Source organism: Tenrec ecaudatus, chromosome 4 (assembly GCF_050624435.1).
Source record: "Tenrec ecaudatus isolate mTenEca1 chromosome 4, mTenEca1.hap1, whole genome shotgun sequence".
NCBI lineage: Eukaryota > Metazoa > Chordata > Mammalia > Afrosoricida > Tenrecidae > Tenrec > Tenrec ecaudatus.
In genome coordinates this window covers 201,176,492-201,196,932 of record NC_134533.1, presented here as the reverse complement: position 1 = coordinate 201,196,932, position 20,441 = coordinate 201,176,492, and the positions used below count along the sequence as shown (strand labels likewise).

The following is a 20,441-nucleotide window of genomic DNA, read 5'->3' as shown; positions in this document are numbered from 1 at the left end:
CCCTTCTGTAAGGGGATATCCAATGGCCTACAAATGGGCTTTGGGTCTCCACTCTGCACTACCCTCAAGAAAAATACATTAAAACCCCTCCTTTTACTTGGAAATAATTTCAGATTTCCAGAGTTGTATGCCCTCTATCCCTCTTCCCTTAATGTTAGCCTATTTAACTATGATCAAGAATCACCAAATTCTTTGCCATCACGTTGATGTCTGTTCAGAGTGGCCCTGTAGGTCAGGGTAGAACTGCCCTGGTGAGTTTCTGAGACTAACTCTTCACAGGAGGCGAGAGCCCTGTCTTTCTCCCACAGAGCACTTGGTGGTTTTGAGCTGCTAATCTTGTGGCTCGCAGCCCAGTGTGCAACCACTGTGGTACCATGGTGAGCTATCCACGATAGAGGTGTCAAAATTAAGAAAGCAATGACATGAGGATGATTCTTTTAGCTAATTCCCCAATCTTTCCTTTTTCTGTTCCAGGATCCAATCTAGGAGAACACATTGCATTTCTATGCTGTGCCTCCTTTGTTCCCTTCAGGCTGTAATGGTCTCTCAGTCTCTGATTTTTCTTTCCTTGATGTTTTTAAAAGACTTGTTATCAGGTACCCTTGAGTTGGTTCTGACTCATAGCAAGGCAATAGTAACTGCTACAGGCAAGACTAATTGATGAATTCTTAAATTAGTGGATGGAACTTTAAGGAGACAGTGGGTATTTGCATAGCCTCACAGTTTCTCTTCTTAAATATTCCAAGAGGAAGTGCTTAATTCCCTTCCCCTAGAAGGTGAGCTTGTCTTTTTTTTTTTTTTAAACAATTTATTAGGGGCTCATACAGCTCTTATCACAGTCCATACATATACATACATCAATTGTATAAAGCATATCTGTACCTTCTTTGCCCTAATCATTTTCTTTTTTTTCTCCTCTTTTCTTTTTTTTACATTTTATTAGGGACTCATACAACTCTTATCACAATTCATACATATACATCAATTGTGTAAAGCACATCCATACATTCCCTGCCCCAATCATTCTCAAAGCATTTGCTCTCCACTTAAGCCCTTTGCATCAGGTCCTCTTTTTTTCCCCCCTCCCTCCCCGCTCCCCCCCCCCCCCCCCCCCCGGTGAGCTTGTCTTGCTGACTGGTTTTTCTAATAGCTCACAAAGTTTTTTAAAAAGGAAAAACAGTCATTTTATAGAAAGGATATCAGGGCAGACACAACCTTCATCGTTATCAAAGTTAACATTGGTAACTTTGGTTACCAATTGGTAATGAGTTGTTGATATATACTCACAGATATGTGAGCAGAAAGGGGGTATATATTTTCTGTTTTTCTTCCCCAAATCAGTCACCTCAGGCTAACCACAAGAAAAGTCTGACAAGGCCAATTTGAGGCATATTCTACAAATAACTGACCATTACTCTTCAAAAGCAAGGAGGTTACTTTGAGGACTAAGGTGTACCTGATCCAAGCTATGGCATTGTCAATTGTATCACGTGCATGCGAAGGTTGGGCAATGAACAAAGAAGACAGAAGAATCAGTGCATTTGAGTTACGGTGCTGGTGAAGAATACAGGTAGTATCATTCACTGCCAGAATGCTTCTTTGGGGCAAAGGTGGCAAGACTTCATCTAACATAATTTGGATAGTTGTCAGGAGGGACCAGCCCCTGGATAGGACATCACACTTCGTAAAGTAGAGGGACAGTGGAAAAGACAAAAGGTCCTGCACAGGATGCATTGACAGGGTGGCTGCCAACAATGGCCCAAGTATAGGAGCAATTGTGAGGGCGGTAAAGGACCGGTAGTCTTTCCTTCTGTTGTATCCGTGATTTTCTGTTTTCCTCATTCCTTCTACATGTATGATGTGTAGACTTCTTCTCTAAGAAAAATGTGTTATCCTCCCACTTATTGATTAAAAAAATGATGTTGCTATGGATTCATGAATCCTGCCCCCCTAAACGGGGTTATAATTTAGTACTGTATTTGCTGCGTCAGTTGTCCCACTTTTAACCATTGAGTATTCCTAATTATAGGCATTGTAAAATGATATAATCTTGTGTCTTCCCCTTTCCAGCCTTAGAATCAGCCATTTCTTCAAGGATCCCTGATCCTTTCATTGGAGAAGAGAATTTAGAAACTTTGTCACAGGGCTGGAGTGTCACTACTAGATGCTCTCAGGGGACAGAGCTAGGAAATATATGTTGTACACATGTATGACTGACCCATGTATACACACATAATCTGTTTATTTCCCTGTCAGCCTATAAATGTCAATGAGTTCATACGGCTATTTCTGACTTACATCCAACAGGACAAGTTTCATCCTAGCCTTTCCTCCCTTCGTTCTTTGCAGCTTTGTCTTTGACAGTGATAAGCCTAGCTTTTATTTGTAACAGATTTACTTATTTGTTCAATCCTAATGTATGTGTAAAATAGGAAAGGTAATTTTAACTATCACATAAAGTAAATTCCCAGGGCATTTTGTAATTGTTAACTAATTTAAATTATACTCCCGTCACAGTGGTATTTTAAACCATTCTTTTTCTGCCACCTGGCAATGTCAAGTCCATTCTCCTGGTCAAACAGGAAGTGAGTGACGATAGCTGGAATCAATGACCTGTTCTTGCACCTGTGCTTGACCTCAAGCAATATCCGGACTGACCAGTCAGCCTTCATTCCTTCTCGGTGGGATTGTGCTTTTATTTATTTCTTTATGTATATTTATTTTTAATTTTCTTGGGGGGATTGCTCTTTTGAAGTGACAAAAGTTTTCTATTCTTTGTTTATTTCTCAAAAAACTTTTTATTGGTAGATAATACAGATAACATTCCATAGATCAATCACATCAAGCAGTGTTGTAGAGTTGCTACCACAGTCAGTTTCACAATATTCTCTTTAATCTTGAACTCTCTGATATTAGCTCCCCTTTACCCCACCCTGTCCCTATTTATTTATTTTTACCTTAGGCAGTATTAAGAAAGGGATTCCTTTTCTGGATTCTTCCTCTTAGGGAATCATACAATTGAAGAGATGTTAAAGATAATCTTGCTCAGTTTTCAGAAATAGTCTAGTCTGGCATTTCACATAATGCTAATGATTCCTCCAGACCCCCATCCCCAGAGGAGGGATTTCACAGCAGGGCAGGTACCCATTCCAGGTTTGCCAATTTGTTGTTGTATTTATTTATTTATTTTAAAAAATCATTTTATCAGGGGCTCTTACAGATACTATAACAATCCACAATCAGTTATATCAAGTGAACTTTTACATATGTTGCCATCATCATTTTCAAAACATTTTCTTTCTACCTGAGCCCTTTGATAGCAGCTCCTCGTTATTCCTTCCCTCCCATACCCTACCACCCTTTTGAACCCTTAATAAATTATAAATATTTATAATTTACATCATATGATGTTTCCCTCTACCCACAATTCTGTTATTCGTCCCCCTGGAGGGGGTTGAGCATCCATCAATTCCCCCTCCCCTCTTCTCTTCCTGTACCTTCATGGAATAGCTCCCACTACTGTTTCTGAGGGGTTTATCTATCCTGGATTCTGCTTATTGAAAGCTCTTATCTGTACCAGTTACATACGCTGATCTAGCAGGATTTATGAGGTAGAACTGGGGCCATGATTGTGGGGGGAGGAAACATTAAAGAACCAGAGGAAGGTTGTGTGTTTTGTCGGTGCTATACTACACCTTGGATGAATTGAAATGTGTTGTCTTAGAAGCACTTCTTTGACCATGATTTCATACCTGCTTCCCTGTAGTTTCTGTTTAGTAGTTCTAGTTCTGTTGTCTCTAGTCACTCCCTGTAGCTCTGATTTCTACTTTACAGTAGAATGACAGTTATTATGTTCCACTTACGTCTTTTCTAGACTAAACAGTTTCTTTGTTTGCAACGGCCCATGAAATATGCTTTGTAAACCATTTGCTGGCTTGGGCATCATCCTCTGGACATCCTTTTAGATGTCAGTTGGCATCTAAAATTTAATAAAGATTTCAAGATATAGTCTGATCCAGACATTGTGTAAGTCCTTGGAAGTGAAGTGATTAAGGAATTCAAGAGATGCCTGTCCTTGGCAAGCTTACCATTTAGATTCTATTAGTGCTGCTTCAGAATAATTTTATTTTCTTCTCCCCTTTTACTATCTGCTTCTCAGTGCTGTCGTATACTTTCTAGAAGTGAACTCACCTCTGGATGCTTTTCCCTAAAACCGATAGTAAGCCTGGTCTTTGTGTTGATTAGTTTTCTGAACCTATCTCCTATTTTCTTTGATATTTTCTGTTCAGTGTTCCAAAGGAGACTTTTGAATCCTGATTTATGCTATTGTTACCCGTCTATACTGTTGTTACCCTTCCTACATCTCTAATTTTGATGTGTTTATTGCTGAGTAGATTGTGTTTTCCAAAAATACAGGGTAAATTCCAATCACTCTGTTCATGGCTCGGAGCCCTGGTGGTATGGTGGGTCCATGTTGGGCTGCTAGCCTCAAGGCCAGCAATTGGTAACCGCCAGCCACTCAGAGATAAAGGGGACACCTGTAAAGGGTTACAGTCTTGGAAACCCCTAGGGGCAGTTTTGTGGCTCTGCTGGAGTCAGAATTGAGTCTATGGCAGTGAGTTTGGTTTGGTTTGGAGATGTTCATGGCTGTAATCCCATTTAGTACTGCATTGTCTCCATTATATTAACGAGTCAGGATTTATGTTGTGTGTCTTCAGAGGCAATCTCTTACATAAGAGAAAAAGCAGATTAGGATAAAGAAGGAAGCAGAAATGGAGGAAGACAGCTGCTGAGCCACAGAAGTTTGCCTAGGAGCTGAAGCCTAAAGAGTGGCTTTCCTCCAGAGCACACAGAGTGAAAAAGCCTTCCCTACTAGAGCCAGCAACCTGACACCAGACTTCTTGCCTCCTAAACGATGAGAACATAAATTTGCTTGTTAGAGCCATCTACTTGTGGTATTGCTGTTAGAGTAGCCCTAGATAGCTAAGATAAACTTCATGCTTAAAAAATTATTTTCTTCTTCTTATGGCTTTTTATTAGTTTAGGAATTATTTCCAGAAGAGATTGCTTCTTTCACGCAGGCTTCGTTGCTTCTGAGCTAGATGGCCGCTTGTTTATCTTCAAGTCTCTAAGACCCCAGACACTATCTCTTTTGATAGCCGGGCACCATCAGCTTTCTTCACCACATTTGCTTATGCACCCACTTTGACTTCAGCGATTATGTTGGGAAAGTGGGTATCATACAGTGCCATGTTATTAGAACAAACTGTTCTTGTGCTTAGGTATGATTGAAATAGAGGCTCAAAGTCCACCAGAAGAGATCTTGATTCTGATTTTCTGCTGTAATTTATATACAAAATTATAATGAAAATATATTACATTTAAGCTCTGAAATAAGAGGCACAGTTAGTTGTTTTCAATGTAATGGTTATGATTGTTAGTTGAAGGAGTAATTTAGAGGATATTGGAAGTAGGTGGTAGATGACAGTGGAGAACAGAGATCCTTATGGAACAGGTTCCATACTTCCTATGGTGACGCCACACACTGAGTTGTATTTTTGTGAAACTATGTGAATGCAGGTTTAATCCATTTTATTTTTTAAAGAAGATTCAGGACAGCTCTTAGTCATTTCCTTGTACGAACATATTTTTATTGAAATTGTTTTGTACTGTGGGAGTGTTGTTCCATAGAATGGCAGTACAGATTTTTGAGTTTAGAGAGGACTTTGGGGTGGGGGGCAGCAGGGTAGCACAGATTAAATGTCATTAGTATCAGCTGGGCTGTCACATTTAGAAAGCCTTTCTGGACTCCATAATGGGTAAGCATTCTTTTTTTGGTGTTTTTACCAACTTCTAGCTTTGGGCATAGTCATTTCACATTTAAAAGAAACTAAGATATAACTCATAACACAAACTTTACCATTTTAAAGTGTACAGTTCAGTAGTGATTGCATATTTCAAATGTGAAATCATCACCACTGTCCAATTCCAGATTATTTTCCTTACCCCAGATAAAAACCGTGTGATCATTAGCAGCTATTTCCTATCCTCCTACACCTCTTAGCTCCGCAACCACTGTCTTCCCCATCTCTACTGGTTTGCCTATTATGGATATTACATTTAAATGGCCTTTGTGTATGCTTCTTCCTCTTTTAAGGTTATGAGAAATATTTTCAAGTTTCATTCATGTTATCAGAATGCTCAAACTCATTACCAACAAGTTGATTCCGACTTAAAGCAACCATGTAGGGCAAGAAGACCTGCCCTTGTGGGTTTCTGAGACTGTATCTCTTTACAGGAGTAGAAAGTGCCTCTTTATCCCAAGGAGTGGCTGGTGGTTTCCAACTGCTGACCTTGTAGTAACCACCACACCACCAGGGCTCTCTGTTATGGTGGGTATCAATGTTTCTTTTTAAAAATAATTAACTGATTTGTTTTTTAAGATCATTTTATTGGGGGTTCTTACAGCTCTTATAACAATCTATACATCAGTTGTAACAAGCACATTTGTACATGTTACCATCATTATTTTCTAGACATTTACTTTCGTTTGAGCCCTTGGAGTCAGCTTCTCTTTTCCCCTCTGTCCCTGTCCCCTTCCACCCTTTTGGCCCCTTGATAAATCATAAATTATTATTTTCATATCGTACACTGACCACTGTCTCCTGTCCCCCACGGTTTCTGTTGTCCTTCCCACCCTGGGGAGGGAGGGTGCTGTTGTGTGTTGATCATTGAAATTGGTTCCCCCTTCCTCCGCTCCTCGCCCCACCTTCCCCCTACCATGACCATCATCATTTTCTAATTTTGAGCCCTTAGTATCAGCTCCTCTTCCTTTCCAATCCTTGTGACCCCTTGATAAATTATGAATTATTATTATTTTCATATCTTACCCTGATCGCTGTAACCCTCCACCCACGTTTCTGTTGATAATACCCCTGGGGTGTGTGTATGTGTAAATGTTCTTTTTTATGACTGAGTAGTACATCAATATGGAATACATCTTATTTTGTTTAGCTGCTAATTAGTTACGGACATTTTGGTTGTTTCTAGTTTTAAGCTGTTATGAATTATACTACTATGAACGTTTGTTCACTGTTTTTTATGTGAACATATGTTTTCTTGTCTCTTGGTCATTGCTGTGTTGTGAATTACTTAGTGTGTCCATTCCAGCTATTGCCTTTGTAACATTTGTCAAATGTCTGGGCTGGGGCTATGCAAATATGAAGTGCATGTGACCCATTGCTTATTCACAATATAAATAAAGGATATGATACCCTTGTGGGAGTGGGGCCCAGCTTTATGTCTAATAAGGCTTTTCACTGACCCAGACGTGATCAGGTTTAGGATTTGCCCTACTTTTACGGTATTGCCTCATTAACATAACAACTATTTCAACAGGATTATACCCACAGGGTAGGGAGTAGGATTCTAACACATTTGGGGGGAACACAGTTCAAATCATAACATAACATTAGTTGGTCATAAGCATAGGTTTATTTTTGGATTCTCTATTGTACTCCATCACTCCTTTCTCATTCCAGAATCACACTGTTTTGATTGCTGCAACTTTATAGTATGTTTTGAAATTCGGGTGACTTCTCCAACTTTGTTCCCCCTTTCAAAATTGTTTTGACTATCTAAGTTCTTGTATTTCTAAATGAATTTGATGATCAGATTGTCAATTTCTACAGAAAGGTAGAAATCTTTTTAATACTTTTATTGGGGACCTCTTACATCTTACAAACCATACATTCCTCCAATGTGTCAAGCACATTTGCACATCATTTTCTTTTTTTTTTTCGTGATCCAAGTGAGTTTTATGAGATTTAGAAATTGCACATCATTTTCAAAGCATTCTCTTCCCACTTGAGCTCCTGATAACAGCTACCCATTTCTCTACCTCCGCCTCGCCTACCCTCCCTCATGAACCCTTGATAAGTTATAGATTATTTTTTCCATATCTTACATTGTCCTCCATCACCTCTCACTCACTTTTCTGTAATTTGAACCCCCTGGGAGGGGGTTCTAGTTGATCCTGTGATCATTCTCCCTTTCTCCCCCAATCCTCCCCTAATGAAAGGCAGAATTTTGGTAGCGATTGCATTGAATTTGTAGAGCAGTTTAGGGAGTGTTGCTATTTTAAGTCTCTCAGTTCATTAAAAGTGCATGTCTTTCAGTTTATTTTGGACATTAATGTTTTTCAACAGTATTTTGTGGTGTTTAGAGTGTAAGTCATATACTTTTATTTATACAAATTTATTTCCTGGTTAAATTTACTTTTAAATACTTAATTCTTTCTGATGCTATTGTAAATGAGATTGATTTTTTTATGTTCATTAAATTTTGGTACTATTATTTAGAAATACACAAAAATACTGATGTAGTATTTACTAGTCTTGTTAAACTTGTTCTAACTTTTGTGTATGTGAATTTCTTAGAATCTCCACATTTTTATTACTGATTTTGTCTTTCTACCTTTTTATTTTTTCTTTTCCTCTTTTTTTTAAAAATCTTTTTATTGGGGTTCATAAGGCTCTTATCACAATCTGTACATACATCAATTGAGCAAAGCACCCTTATACATTCGTTGCACTCGTCACTCTCATAATTCACCTTCCACTTTGGTTCCTGGAATCAGCTCTGTTTCCCTTCCCCCCCCCCCATCCCCCTCCCTCCCCGATCCCACCCTGGTCCCTTGATAGTTTATAAATAATTATTATATCTTATCTTACACTCCCCGGCATCTCCCCTCACCCGCCTCCCCCTTGCCAATCTCCCAGAGAGGAGGTTACACATAGATCTCCGAGATAGGTTCTCCCTTTCTACATGCCCTTTCCTCCTGGTGTCGCCACTCTCACCACTGGTGTTGAGGGGTTCGTCTGTCCTAGATTCCCTGTGCCTCCAGATCCCCACTGCACCGCTGTACATCCTCTGGTATAACCAGGTCCGCAAGGCAAGGTAGAATTGGGGTCATGATGACTGGGAGGGGAGGAAGCGTTCAGGAACTAGAGGAAGGTTTTGAGTTTCATTGTTGCTACACTGAACCCTGAGTGGCCCATCTCCTCCTCACTACCCCTCTGGATCTTTTCCTCTTATATATAGGTACTGCACTCATATTTTGTAGTTCATTTTCCCAATTCCCAAATAAATGTATGTTCAATTAATGCTGCGTTAAGGATATTAGAGTTTAGTGTAGCATAATGGCACAAATGTCTTGGAAAATGGCGCAGAAGGAAATGGAGATGTAATATAGATTATTTTTACCTACTATCAATTTTTTTCCTGAGTCTAGAAAAGGTAATTCTTGTCAATTCTATCCTTGCCTTCCATATCTCTTATCCTCCATTATCTTTTATTATCTGGAACTTAGAATACTGGTCATTAAAAAAAAATCCTGTTAGAATAGGACCTTCAGTTGATTTTATACTTTTCTCAGGAAATAAGGTTTGTTTTTATTTACAAAATAGTTCTTTCATGAATTTAGGAGTATTTATGGTAAAATAATGGTCTATGTGTGATAATTGTGTACCTTATTTATTCTTGGGTAAATATATGCACACTCATTTTTTTCTCCCTCTTAGCTACTAAATTGCATCAAAATATGAGAGGTAACAAGCATTTGCTTTCAGATAGCAAGGGCTGACCTGTTCTTTTGTCATTGTTCTGCTTGCCTCTCATTGCCATACATGAACAAAATTTTCACAATTCTCTTTTAATCAGATAATATTAAAATGATTGCTGAAAGGATGGCTTCTCTGTAATAATTTAGCCATTCCAAAGGAGGAGGTGAATAATACAGGTAAACTGTGGTGATCTCTGAAAACTTCTTCATATTACCAAACCAAACTGAACACACTGCCATCAAGTTAATGTCAACTTATAGTGTGACCCTATAGGATAGGGTAGAACTAATTGCCCCTGTGAGTTTCCAAGACTGTTACTCTTTATTAGATTAGAAAGTCCTGTCTGTTACCCACTGAGTGGCTAGTGGTTTTAAACTGCTGACCTTGTGGACAGCAGCCCAACATATAACCACTTCTACACCACTGGAGCTCTTTCATATAGATTACATAAAATTTGATTCTATTAATAGACAAGATAGAACACTACTGAGGCTTCTAGGATATTAGAGAGACCTGTGTTATTCAGTCTGTCCAATTTCATAGGGAAATGCTGCAGGTTATTGTCAGGGGAAGTCAGCCCCTAACACATCATTATGGTTCCGGTAGGCGCAATTGTACAGCAATAATAAGTGAGGATCATAGTAAAGTTACAGAGAGCATGAGAGATAGAAGTATTGAAATAAATGGACTAAGACAAATTCATGATAGCATGCTCACCTCAACCCCGCTAGGTGGTCCACATGGAGGGAGAGAGAGATTTTAATGCTAGCCCAGGCTTTTATCTTCTCTGGGGACATGCAAGCCCCCTAATTACAGGTGAGGACATACGTCACAGGAAGGGATTGTGCTATAGGTAATACAGTAATGAAAGGGGGTGGTCTAGGGAAATACACACAATAGGAAGAGGAGGGATTAGGGGTATACATGTGACAAGATGGGCGGATCCTAGATTTAGGATGGCAGCCTAACCTTGGTCATCCTAGGGTGGGTTTGACCTCTCTGGGATCTCCTACAAGGAAACAGATAACCACTATCCTTATCAGAAGGGAGTGGGCCCTACTTGTTGTGGGATAAACAGTGGTGACTGCTTGCTCTAGATGGCTGATAACCCTTAGGGAGAATGACCCCTGATCTACTCCTGATGACCTCCAAGTGTATAGTCAGCCGCAAGCAGCTAAGTTTGGCTTACATTGTGGGGAGACAACTTGGGAGAAATCCTTGTTTCCCACAGGTTATTATTTCTCAAACTTCCTATAGTTAACATTATTTTATCACTGTGAATATGATTTCATGGTAGTAATTTTTATGCCCCTCATTCTTTTATATTAGAAACTTTATTATGGAAAATTTCAAGTGCATCACAGTTATTGAGAGCTTACTATCAAGCAACAAACCCTTAAACTTCTCTTCAATAATTTAATAATTAACCCTGACAAAATAACAATCTATAAATTATCAAGGACTCATGAGGGAGGGGGCAGCGGGCAGGGAGGGGAAAAAAAAAAAGAGGACCTGATGCAAAGGGCTTAAGTGGAGATCAAATGCTTTGAAGATGATTAGGGCAAAGAATATACGGATGTGCTTTATACAATTGATGTATGTATATGTATGGGTTGTGATAAGATTTGTAAGAACCCCTAATAAAATGTTAAAAAAATTATTAACTCATGGCCCAATTTGGATTTTCCATATGTCTACCTAGGAGTCCTGGTGGCATTGCCTGGTAAAGGTTGGTGGTTCAAAATCCACTAGCTGATCTGCAGGAGAATGATGGGGCTGTTTGCTCCTGTAAAGATTGCAATCTTGGAAACCCTGTGTCAGAATTGACTTACTAGTTTTTGTTTTTTCGTTTTGTTTTGCTTATTTCTATTAATTTCCTTACTCTTCTTTACTGTGCATTAGTTGGAAGCAAATCCAAGATACCAGATAATTGTTACATATTTTAAAATGTATCACTGAAAGAAAGATTTGTCTTTTAAGTATAATCACAGTAATTCTAAAAACAAAATCCCTCAGTGAGTGTTCAGATCTTCCTTATGGCACATATATATTTGCAACTGGTCCATAAAAGGCATCCAAGGGCTTAATTTGATTATATGATTCTTTTCTTTTTTATATTTGAAATGAACTTGTATCTCATTAAAGGCTGCAAGTCCACATCAGTTTTACTTTTCCTCCTTTTTTAGCCATTCTGACCAGTATTTAGATCTGAGGGGTAAGGGATCTGGAGGGTGGTTGGTCTAATACTTTAGAGTCTCTTTCACAGAATTCCCTGCATTCTCTCTTTTTCCTCTGAAATTTATTGAAAAAATTGGGTCATATATTTTGTAGAGCTTTTCATATGCTAAGTGTTGCCGCTTGCATCTCTGATGACATAGAACAGATTTTTCAGGCCTCATATTTCTTTTGTCAGCTGGTAGTGGGGTCTAGAGACTTAGGTTTTTTTTTTTTTGGGTGGGGAGCAGGATGCCTTTCATTAGTAATTTTCATTCTAGAAAATCAGTAAATATTTGTCCTGGAGTTTATAAGAGAACATTCATTTAAAGCATGTTAGTAATGAGATATTTTACAGTATTGATTACAATGTTATAGCATGTTGAGTGTGAGGAAGCCTGTGCTTTACCATTTCAATATTTTTATTGGCACTGTAGACCTAAAGAACATTGCTTTGTTTTCTTATTTAACAATTGTGATACATAGACAGGGGAAGAAAAAGCAAAACAGGTGAAGCAGCCCAGCTTCTTCCAGCCTCCTGTCAGAGAGAGGATGCTGATCTTGGTTGTGGAAAACCCCCGTTGCTGTTGGATTAGTTCCAACTCTTGGCTGCCTGAGTGTGCCAGAGTAGAACTGCTAAACTAAGCTCTGTGAGATTTTCCCTCAGGGGCTGAGTTTTCAGAAGTAGATCGATTGTCTAGCATTTCTTCTGCCAACCTTTTGATTGATTACCCAGTGAGATTAGAAATGCTGTTTGTATTTCCCATAAGGACCACATATTCATCTTTTTCTAAGTAATATTTTATAGTAAAAGAAATACTTGTTTATGAAAGAAAGTGAAAAAATTAGAAAACATAGGAAGTATCGAGACAAAAAGAAATACTGGGAACTTATCTCTAAGAGATTAATTACTTTTATAATTTGGCATTCTTTTTTTTAACCCCAGCAGTTTCAGTTGCAAGTGATTTCTATATCATGTAAAATTCAATAGTTCAATTATTCAGTTAAGTTATGGAAAATTGTACAATCACTCCCACATCAATTTTAGAACCACTCCTCGCCCCCTGGTCAAATCTCTTATAAGATGATTCATGCAACAATCATAATCCGTTCTAGCGCTCCCTCCCCACTCCCGTCTCGATTAGTACTTCCAAATCCCCTTTCCTCTTAACTACCCCCATTCCTTCTTCTAGTATACACATTTTTCACTTAGATGTTCCTTCTAATAAATAATTTTCTATATTGCATTTAAAAAACTTAAGATATAATTTCCCTTGTTATTAAAAGCTATTTGTAAAGTTAATTTTTGTTTTTTGGTGGCCTGGTAAAGTTAATCTTTAATGGCTCTTTAATGCTGCATTCTTTAGAGAGGCTTTTTATTTTCTTATTTTTTCCTCTGTTATAACATCTAGAGATGATTTTCATTTTGGGTTATTTGTGTTAGATTCTACATGACTGGGACAGGAGATGTATAAATGTAAGGCTTTTGATATATTTAAAGAACACTGCTCTCTGGAAGGTTGTACATTTTCACTAGAACTCACCTCAGCATACCCTTGTTAGCAGAGAGAATTATTAAAAGAAAAGAAACTTTGATAATTTAGTAGATGAAAATGTGATAATCTGTTTTATGCATGTTGATTTTTATAAATAGTGACTTCAGTGCTGCACAGCCACATACTTAATGATACAAAGTAAGACGATTAGGAATGAAGTTCTCTGAAATAGTTGATTGCCTTCTACTGAACCCCACTATCCATTGTAGCATGGATCTCCTGGGAAGAGTGAATGTCAGCAGGCTACCCAGACCACTGTTCTTTAGTAAGCTGAAATGTGTTAACAGTAATAATAGGGGCAGAAGAAATGTTTTGGGGCAGTCTGAACAATTGTAGATACTTGGTATAACTGAGACTGTTGAGATAGCATACAGGCAAACCAAACCAGTTAGCTTACTTCAGCAGTCAGGAGTCAGGGACAGGGTTGCTGGCCTAAGAGCCTGAGGTAGATGTGCCAAAACAAACAAACAAACTTTGCAATTAGCAGTGACAGACAACTACAGTATGGGGGTTATAGCATGGGACTGCGTGAAAAACTGGGTACAGGTCCCAGTTCTACCACATACTAGTTCTGAAATCTGGAAAAACCTGAATCTGAATCCTTCCTGAGTTGTGAAAATTTAGAGAGATGAGACTAGGAAATGGTACTTTTTAAAATACTAGTATAGTACTGCGTAGTTAGCCAAACAAAGAATACTTTTTGTGTAAGTGGAATCAGTGGTGCTTTGATGTTTTCTTTCTTTTTTTAATGTGTAATCATTGATGTTTTCAAGAGATGACACTTTGTATATTAAGAAACCATCCCAGCCCAGTCCAGGTCAAGTCTATAAGTCCAGTATTAGCCCATATGTCCAATAGTCTATAAATTCTTCAGACTCACACAACACCTGCAGTGACACCAAATGCAGGAAGATGATCACAGGCCAGTGGGTGGAAAGTCTTGTGGATACAGTGGCAGTGGAAGCATCTCAGTGCTGCCGTGGGGCTCCATGTGATTTCTCCAGCTCCAGGGCTCTGACTCCCATCAGTGGAGCTCCATGTGAGCTATTTATCTCTGTAGAACCTCTAAATGAGGTCATCAAGCTATGACCTGATTGACAGGCTAGACTCCATCCCTTCGTAAATTGACAGGAGATTGTGTAACCGCCACAGTACCCTTTAGAATACTAATTAATACTAACAAAGCATACTCTTGGTGTAAATGGAATTAGTAGTGCATTGGTGTTTTCTATAGAAATTACATTCCCTATACATTTTATTAGAATACACACACTTGACCTTCTTCTAAATTTCATTTGGTTGCTATTGTTGAGAATATATACCAGAAAATTCACACAAATTCAATAGTTTCTACATAAAGACAATTTAATGACATTGATTGCATTCCTCAAGTTGTCAACCAGTCTCACCCTCCTTTTCTGAGTTATTCCTCTGTCATTAACATAAACTGACTTCCCCTAAGGTTGCTATATAATTTTTTGAGTTGATGTCAATTCTTAAAAAACATGCACAAGCCATCTAGCTCAGAAGCAACAAAGCCCACATGGAAGAAGCACACCAGCCTGTACGATCACGAGGTGCCAAAGGGACCAGGTATAAGGCATCATCAAAAAAAAAAATACCTTACCATAGTGAATGAAGAGGGAAGTGCAGAGTGGAGACTCAAAGCCCATTTGTCGGCCACTGGAGATCCCCTCGCAGAGGGGTCCAGGGGAGGAGATGAGTCAGTCAGGGTGCAATGTAGCACCGATGAAGAATACAGCTTTCCCCCAGATCCTAAATGCTTCCTCCCCCCAACTACCACGATCCGAATTCTACCTTTCAAGTCTGGATAGAGCAGAGGATGTACACTGGTGCAGATAGGAGCTGGAGGCACAGGGAATCCAGGGTGGATGATACCTTCAGGACCAGGGGTATGAGGGGTGATACTGGGAAGGTAGAGGGTGAGTGGGTTGGAAAGAGGGAACCGATTACAAGGATCTACATGTGACCTCCTCCCTGGGGGACGGACAACAGAAAAGGGGGTGAAGGGAGATGCTGGATAGGGCAAGATATGACAAAATAATAATCTATAAATTATCAAGGGCTCATGAGGGAGGGGGGAGTGGGAAGGGAGGGGAAAAAAAAGAGGACCTGATGCAAAGAGCTTAAGTGGAGAGCAAATGCTTTGAAAATGATTAGGGCAAAGAATGTACAGATGTGCTTTATACAATTGATGTATGTATATGTATGGATTGTGATAAGAGTTGTATGAGCCCCTAATAAAACACAAAATAAAACTTTTTGTGTAGTGGGTGAAGGTTTACAGAAGAGATCAGTTTTCCATTCAACAATACAGATACATTTTGTTTCATGTCATTGGTTGCAGTTTCCAAAATGTAGCATCACTTATATAGTCATTGTTTTGCTGTAGAATTCTCTGTAGATTGACAATTCCTCAACTACATGTATATTTAGAACTATGTGATTGTGATTGTAAATGCCAAAGTTTAAGGGAGAGATGTTTAAGTGTAGTTGAATTCTGAAGTAAGACTTCTGTGTCTAGATTGAACTGTAAAGGGTCAGAGTAAGCATGGCCTTGTCATCTTTCTAATTTTATATCTTGGGATAGGTTTTATTATTCTCAACGTAACGCATGTATTTTTGACTGTTAAATTAGTGGTTTTACTTGCATTATTTCATCATGAAGACTGTACTTATATTTTCAGATCAGATGCCCTTGCAGCACAACTTGAGTCAGAAAAGATAGCTAAGTTGTATTGATTTTTAAAACAAAACGACAATCGAAATTATCTGTACTTAATTTTTCTTTAATTAATGAATCAACTTGAGTCTTTCTGATAAGAAACTGCTTTGTTATTACAATATTGATATTTTGGCAGCTAAAAAGACCTGTATCATCCATGATGGGTATGGGCATCAGTTGTGTTAGCCTTATTGATGCTCACCGTATCCAGCCAGTCCTAGTTAAAATGAGACTCAATGATGAAACTTGGACAAACAGAATAAGATTCTTGGTCTAAAAGAACTGCAAGTGGGTGGGTATATTTAATATTTGTATGCTTCCTCGTTGCTAAAGAATCTCTAAAAAAAAAAATCTCCGCAACATGCTAATTTTCAAATTACATACATTGTACTTTTGAATCTTGCAGATCATTTTTCTTTTTTAACAAGCCAGCATTAAATCTGCAAAAATTAACTTTCCATTTTATTGTATCTAAGAGTGAGTCACTGTTCTCTTTGTGAGAAAAATTTCAGGATACTTAAATTTCTTTGTTTAATTTATTTTTTTTGATACTTAAATTTCTTTTTTTTTTTTTTTACAGACCGATACTTAAATTTCTGAAAGGGAACTTTTTTTGCAGTTATATTTTAATGAGTTGTTGCTTTGTTTAAAGCCAATAAAACTGAACTTTGTTTGGTTTATCAACATATTTTTGGGTTAGGTTAGGTTTGTAAGTATATTCTTGAATATACTTAGTAGGTTTATAAGTAGACTTTTGAAGTGTTATATAAGCATGATTTTGAAGTGCTGGTTATATAGTTTAATAAAAATTGTGTAACAGTCTAGATTTTTATTTAGGTATTGAGGATGTAAAGCTCTCTAACTCATAGTACTTGCCTTAAAGAGTCCAAATATTTAGTATATTTATCTGCATTTATATTTTAAAAGTAATTCTTAATTAGATTTTATTTTTATATAATTAGATTCATATGCAATTTTAAGAAATAATATAGAAAGATCTTTTGTACTCTTGATCCAGTTCCCCAGTGGTAATATCTTGCAAAATTATAGTACAATATCACAACCTGGGTATTAGTAATAAAATAGTCCGTATTGATTCACTATTTTGAAGATACTGCATTGCACATTATTTCTTTATAGCCACCTCACTTTCCTTCCACCTCCACCTCTAATTTAACCCCTTACAACCACTGATCGTCATTGCCATTATTTGGTCATATCAACAATGTTATATATATATAAGTTGTATGAATATATATATATATATATATATATATATATATTCATACAACTTGTACATTTGAATTTTTTTTCACCCAGTATGAATTTCTAGAGTTTCACCCAGGGTGTTGCATTTTATTTACATTTTACCTGTTGGGCTGCTAACTGCAAGGTCAGCAGTTTGAAATTACTAGGCTAGAGACAGATGAGGGTTCTACTCCCTTAAAGAGTTACAGTCTTAAAAACTCACATTTCTACCCTGTCCTATGGGGTTGCTGTGAGTCAGAATTAACTGAATGGCAGATTTTGGTTTGGTTACTTTTTTGTTTGTTTGTTTAGTTACATTTTAATAGTAGTTCATTCTTTTTGTTTCAGAGTAGTATTCCAAGATATGGATATATTATTGTCTGTCCAACCATTAACCTGTTAAAGGAATCTGGTTGTTTCTTGTTTTGGGCTGTTAGAATAATACTATAACATTTGTGTACAGGCTTTGGGTAAATTTCAGTTTCCATATCTATGTGATAATTGTCTAGGAATATGCTTGCTAGGTTATTTCGTAGTTCCATGTGTATTTTATTGGGAGTTAATACATATATCATTCCATAGTTCAATCATATCAATAAGTATTGTACAATTGCTATCACGATCATTTTCCAAATACTCTTTTCCTTCCTGGACTCCTTGACATTGTCTCCCTTTTACCCGCTGCTGCCCCCCCACTACATGTTTATTTTTAAGAACCAGTCGAACTGTTTTTCAGAGGGACTGTGCCACTTAGCTCATTATGGCTTTTTATTTTCTTTTTTTTAAAATTTTAACAACTTATTGGGGCTCATACAATTCTTTTCACAGTTCATACATATACATACATCAATTGTATAAAGCACATCTGTACAGTCTTTGCCCTAATCATTTTTTTCTCCTCTTTTCTTTTTTTACATATTATTAGGGACTCATACAACTCTTATCACCATCCATACATATACATACATCAATTGTATAAAGCACATCCATACATTCCCTGCCCCAATCATTCTCAAGGCATTTGCTCTCCACTTAAGCCCCTTGCATCAGGTCCTCTTTTTTTTTTTCCCCCTCCCTCCCCTTATTTTCATTTCTACAATGGCTATTGACTTTGAACATCTTCCATGTGATTTTTTGCCATGTACCTATCCTCTTTGGTAGAATGTCTTTTGTGTACTTTCTGATTGGATCACTTTTTTAGATTGAGTGTTCAGAGTTCTTTAAAGATTCTAGGTATGGATTCTTTGCTAGGTATGTAATTATCAGGCATCTCCCACCCCATAGCTTGTCTTCCCATCATTTTAACAGGGTTTTTCCCGGGGCAGAGTTTTTAATTTTGATGAAATCAATCCATGATCAGATTTTCCTTTTATTTTGTGCTTTTGGCTTGTTAACTATTTACATAGTCCCCAATTCCAAGAATTTTCTCTCATGTTTTTTCTTAAAGTTTTATATTTACATTTATATTTTAGTATATGATTCATTTTGTGTTAATTTTTGTATGCTAGTATGCTATGAGAGATTTACATCAAGGTCTTTTTTTTAGTTATATGTATGAAGGTAAGTTAAAAAGTGTTGCTACAAAGTCAGAAACATTAAACAAAAACAGCATGATGTGAAACTATTGCTTCTTTCCTTCCAAGAAGACCCATCCAGATTATCCCTTTGGAATACAAAAACCCCGTCACCAGAACCTTTTTTTCTAGCACACCCTTCCACCCCAGGGTCTCAGATACTTGGCAGGAATGTAAATGATTTAAGAATCAGAAGAAAGATAAATATAACTCAGCTTCAATTATATGCCTTCCATTAGGGCAATCATAATATATAAACTTTTTTTTTTAGTTGAAGAAGGATGAGCAGTGGTAATTCAGTGGTAGAATTCTAGCTTTTTGTGTTGCAGACCTCGGTTTGATTCCTGACCAACCCATCACTTTTCAGGTGGTGGAAGCTTGAATGTTATGATGCTGAACAGGTTTCAGAGTGGCTTTCAGCCTGAGATCGACTAGAAAGAAAGGCCTGGCATTAGAAAACACCAACCAATTACAAGCCCTATGGATCACCACAATCTGATCCACAACTTAACTATAGATGGTAAAGGGCTGGGCAATATTTTGATGCATTGTGCATAGGATTGCCATGAACCAAGGGCTGACAAAGTGACAGCTCCGAATAATAGAGGACTAGGCCCTTGAAAGTCAGACTGTGGCCCTTAGGGCAGATATCTACATGCCCTGTCAGGAAAGAATAAGCCTGGAGCATCACATACAGTGTGATGGCCAAGGATGTCTCCTTTCAGCTCTTCCAGACTTTTCCATAACTTTTCTAAGCTGACCTTTCTGCTCTAAGTGTAAACGACCCAGCAGATTCCTTTGGGAGCCGCTGTTTTGATTGAACCTTTTTTTTTTTTTTAAGGCTCCCTTCTAAGACTAAGACAAATGTATTCTTGATTGTGGCCCTGCTCATTCTTCCAGTGTACCAAAGGCTGTCCTATGAGAATTGTTTTGATAAACCTTACCCCACCCTCCTTCCCGTCTTGACCTTGCCTTTTCAGACTCCTTTCTTTATTTCCAAAACTCAATGAATATTTAAAAGGAATATGGTTTGAGTCTTTCAGAGATGCCAGGACATGATACAACTTGAAGAGCCTAGAATTCTGTGTGAAAGGATTAGAGAAGTGGAAACACTGCCTTCAGAAGTGTATAGAACTACATGGAGGTTATGCTGGGAATGGTGTTACACTTTGATATTTTTGTTTAATAAAGATTTCGATGACTGTAGCAGTGCTTTTTAAAGTTGCTATTGAAAGCTATTTTTTTAAGTGTCACTCAGCCATTATTTGCATTCATCATGTTGTGCGTTCATCACCACTGATTTCAGAAGTTTTTCGTTTCAAACAAATTCTATACCCGTTTGCCAATAGCTTTTGATTTCTTCCTCTAATAAATTATTGTTCCTTTGCATTTACTTATTCTAGATAATTTCATATAAATGATGTCACTCGAGGTTCATCCCTGTCATTTTAAATATCAAATCTTTTTATAGTTGACTGAT

At 37.7% G+C, this 20,441-nt stretch overlaps 1 protein-coding gene and 1 non-coding gene across 2 annotated transcripts in view; one reads left to right on the top strand and one right to left on the bottom strand.

Moving 5' to 3' along the window:
- MAP4 (microtubule associated protein 4) overlaps window positions 1-20,441 on the top strand; it is a 204,927-nt gene that overhangs the window by 6,829 nt on the left and 177,657 nt on the right. The gene's annotated exons all lie outside the window — the stretch shown is intronic.
- On the bottom strand, window positions 11,736-11,856 carry LOC142447706 (small nucleolar RNA SNORA61). Its single transcript, XR_012784366.1, has one exon. It is a non-coding gene; the product is annotated as a small nucleolar RNA SNORA61 (small nucleolar RNA).